The sequence below is a fragment of the Vigna umbellata genome, chromosome 1 (assembly GCF_029865625.1).
Source record: "Vigna umbellata cultivar VRB3 chromosome 1, Vumbellata_1.0, whole genome shotgun sequence".
NCBI lineage: Eukaryota > Viridiplantae > Streptophyta > Magnoliopsida > Fabales > Fabaceae > Vigna > Vigna umbellata.
This window is the reverse complement of record NC_142165.1, coordinates 82,303,196-82,306,506: the sequence shown is the minus strand read 5'-3', so window position 1 is coordinate 82,306,506 and position 3,311 is coordinate 82,303,196. Positions and strand designations below refer to the sequence as shown.

The 3,311-nt window shown below is 32.5% G+C and overlaps 1 pseudogene; it reads left to right on the top strand.

Moving 5' to 3' along the window:
* Window positions 1–685: 685 nt before the first annotated feature.
* Window positions 686–1,971, top strand: LOC124823209 (putative carboxylesterase 12 pseudogene; annotated as a pseudogene).
* The last annotated feature ends 1,340 nt before the right edge of the window (window positions 1,972–3,311 follow it).

Sequence of the window (3,311 nt, the reverse complement as noted above, 5' to 3'; positions counted from 1 at the left end):
ATATATTTATAAAATAATATGTTAGCACTGTTTTATGCCAAATCATCAAACTCTTAACGTCGTTTGTTTATATTTAACAGAAGGGACTAATTTGACTCAAAATTTTAAAAGTGAAAATCCATTTTAAACACTTTTAAAACGAGAGATTAAATTGATATTTGTCAACGAAACTGGAACAAAATTTACTATTAAACCTAAAATTTAATACACAATTCAATTATTAGCATAGATAACTTTGTCCTCGATAGGAAACTTCATTATCGCATATAAAGTAAATAGTATCCCTTATAACTAATTAAACACCTGATAACCAATAAAGACATTATATAAAATATTGTCTCTACAGAAATGAAAAATATTGTCTCTATAGAAATGAATCAAGTTTAAAGCTTGTCATAACCTCACTGGTGTCAAATGTTTCTACCAATACAACTTCTCAGGGTATACTTTTTCATAAATAAAATTCTAATATTATCAAGTATTTATAGAATTTTACATTTTCAATAAATAAATTAAAGACGGAATAAAATAAATGATTAATAAATTTATCATTATGGTATAGGAAATTATAATATATTATTTATTATAAATTATTAAAAGACCTTAATTAACAATTAATTAGTTAATTGATAATTTAATTGACTTGTACATTATACCTGGTTGGTCTATAGAGATTAGTTGAGGGAGTGAACGAGTTAAGACTTTATGTGGACGCTATTCGGTACTCATATATTCAATCCGCTGTTATATTATACCTACCCTTCTTCTCCAGCCCAACTCAGTTTCTTCAGTATCGCCTTCTTTCTGCCATGGATTCCAGCAGCGAAGTAGCCCTCGATTTAACACCCTTTCTAAAAATCTACAAAGACGGTCGCGCCGAGAGAATTTCAGGCTGCGACGTCGTTCCGCCGGGCATCGATTCCGCAACAAATGTCCTATCCAATGACTTCGTAATCTCAAAAGACGACGACGTATCAGCCAGGATCTTCACTCCCAAACTAAGCGATCAAAGCCAAAAGCTCCCCCTCCTTGTCTACTTCCACGGTGGGGGGTTCTGCATAGAAACACCATACTCTCCACCTTACCATAAATTCCTCAACTCACTTGTTTCCAAGGCCCACATCGTTGCCGTCTCCGTTCACTACAGAAGAGCCCCTGAACACCCCGTTCCCATCGCTCACCAAGATTCCTGGTCTTCGCTCCAATGGGTGGCCTCCCATTGTAACGGAAACGGCCCTGTGGAGTGCCTCAATCGCCACGCTGATTTCGGGAATGTGTTCTTCGCTGGGGACAGTGCGGGAGCAAACATCGCACACCACATGGCTCTACGCGTCGGAATCCACGGCCTTCCGGGTATCAACCTCCAAGGGATTGTGCTGGTTCATCCTTACTTTTGGGGCGTGGAGCGAATCGGTTCTGAGGTCCAAAAGCTCGACCAAGTTCCCATGGTGGATAATTTGTGGAGTTTCACTTGCCCTGCCTCGACAGGATCCGACGACCCGTTGTTGAACCCGGCTAAGGATCCGAATCTGGGGAAGCTGGCCTCGAAAAGAGTGCTGATTTGTGTTGCTGAGACTGATTTGCTGAAGGATAGGGGTTGGTATTACAAGGAGTTGCTGGAGAAGATTGAGTGGCAAGGTGTTGCTGAGGTGATGGAGGCAAAAGGAGAAGGTCACGTCTTTCATTTGTTCGATCCAGATTGTGACAGCGCTGTCTCCTTGCTCCAACGAATTGCTTCCTTCATTAACAACAGTTAATTAAGGTTTGCAGTTCTGAATTTGCAGGCATCCTTGCTTTACTCGCAGTTAAGAATTTGTCGCTTTTCCGTTTTGTTTTATGTCATGGATTTCGTATTGTTCATCAATTCAGATGCTTAATTAAAAACTCTGCTCCTACTTACATGAAAAATATTTAATAAAAGAATCTTACCTCTGGTTATTTATATACTAAATAAATTAATAGATTGCAACATTTCTTGCTCCTATTTTTATTTTCAAACACGTTTATTCTTATTTTGTAATTTTTTGATTTATAATTTATTAATGAAATGATTAAATATGTTTTAAGTCTATTAACTTTAAGTGAAAATTGAAATTGTTGAAACTTTGAACTAATTTAGTTTTCATCTTTATAATATGAATTTAGTTTTTTTTTTAAATTTATTAAGTTTATATGATGTTTCAAATACCTTTCTTATTTAACATGAAGGTGGAATGTGTTAAACTGTAAGCAACTCAATTGTAATCATAAAACGGGTTTGAAACCTCAAATAAACCTAACAATAGTTAGAAAAACTAAATCCACACATTTATAAAGTTGAAGAACTAAATTGGACCAAAGTTTTGAAGAGAAATTATTTTCAATTTTTACTTAAAGTTAAGGGAAAAAAAACATATTTAACCCATAAATGAAACTTTCATTATCATTTTATATGAAAACAACTTATTAATTCAATTATTGATGATATAAACTATTCTTGATGATTGGAAACAATATTATTAAATATAATTATGCAAATAGTTTTGAAATAAAATTATTAATCAAAATTAATTAACTTAAGTAGTTCTATTGATACCGATTTTATTTTGTTTGTTATTGAATAGAGGTATTAAGTGGATAAGTGAATAGATTGATACACATTAATATAATATTTTGGCTTAATACCCTATTTTGTCCCCAGTTTCGCTCGACAATGTCAAATTAGTCCATCCTTTAAAACATGCGTCAATTACGTCCCTACTTAATAAAATTTATATCAATGAAATCCCTTCCGTTAAATCCGTACAAACGGTGTTAATAGAAGAGAGAGAAAAATAATTAACGCTGTTTGTACGGATTTAACGGAAGGGATTTCATTGATATAAATTTTATTAAGTAGGGACGTAATTGACGCATGTTTTAAAGGATGGACTAATTTGACATTGTCGAGCGAAACTGGGGACAAAATAGGGTATTAAGCCTAATATTTTTATTTTATTTAATTAGGTTATTTGATTCTTTTTATATAAAATCACCTTAGGCAATTTTACATGGATAAATTTATTAATAGAAAATATGAGAATCAAATCAAATCTATATAGAAAAAAAAATAGAAGAAGAACCTAAAAGAGCATTTATAAGCATAAGTGATTTGGAAAAAAATTAAAAGAAATTTTATGAGGCATAGAAGAATATCATTTATAAGTTATTTTTTTTCTAAATTATTGACCGCAAATTTATTTACACAACTATTACTTTTCATTAAAATTATAACAACACTTAATTTAAACATTTTTTCCAATTTAAGAAATAATTTATATTGAAAAAAAAAC